Raw genomic sequence first — 1,205 nt, forward strand, 5'->3', positions numbered from 1 at the left:
ACAGAAATGAAAAGAATAGTAAAGAAAATGAACAAAACTTTTAGAAAGTTTTAAAAAATAGTGAGGAAAATTAACAAAAATGGTCATAATAATGATGTAAATGAACAAAATAATGAAGACAATTATAGAAATTTGGAAAAAAAATAAATAAAAGTGATGAAAATTAACATAAATTAACATGATAATGAAGAAAATTTACAAAATAGTAAAGAACAAAGTAAAAAAAAAAGACAAAATCTTGTAGAAAGCTTTTTTTTTTTTTTTTTTTTTAAGTGAGGATAATTACCAAAAATGGGCTTAATAATTAAGTAAATGAACAAAATAATGAAGTATAGAAGTATAGAAAAAAGTATAGAAATTTGGAAGAAAATTAACAAAAAGTGATGAAAATTAATATAAATTAACATAATAATGAAGAAAATGTACAAAATAGTAAAGAACATTGACAGAAACAAAAACAATACAGTGTAAAAAAAAATCTGTAATTTAAGAGATTTTTTAACTGTTTATTTTACTGATTTTTTCTGCACTTTTAAGATACAGGAAAATATCAATGAAATGATAAAAATAGACTGTGATTTTACATGTCAAATGGAAAATAACATGAAAAAACTGTAACCGTGAATAACCAAAAAATTTTAATTTTTTAAAACTTTTTTTTTCCACAGAAAAAGACAGTTAAAATACATTTGCAAATGTATCAAAATTTCACAAATATTTTTTTTCTATGAGATTAAACTGTTAATTTAAAGTTTAATACTGTAAAAAAAATAATAAAATGAGACAAAATTACTGACAATTAACCATAAAAGAAGTATTTGTTCTATCGGTTTAATCAGACTTGTTTGTTAATTGACAAATATCTTGTGTAATTACAGGAGGTTTCACAGCAAAAATGCTGAATAAATGTATTTTTGTGAATGTATAACATGTATAAGCACTGATAAACTGTCCAAATGCAGTTTTCATCAGTGGATTGGACAACTGTGTCTCATTGAAAATTATTTATATATATATTTATAGTTTATTAATTTATAGTGATAGTTTTAATACATGAAAATATTCTTCATTAACATTAAAAAGTACAAAAAAATATATGCAAAATGTCATGTAAAGTTAGGGCAAAAAACTGTATTTTAATTATGGAAAATTACCGTATTTTTATGAGATGGTTATTTTCCGTTATTTAACAGTATTTTTTCGGC

Source organism: Sphaeramia orbicularis, chromosome 17, assembly GCF_902148855.1.
Source record: "Sphaeramia orbicularis chromosome 17, fSphaOr1.1, whole genome shotgun sequence".
NCBI lineage: Eukaryota > Metazoa > Chordata > Actinopteri > Kurtiformes > Apogonidae > Sphaeramia > Sphaeramia orbicularis.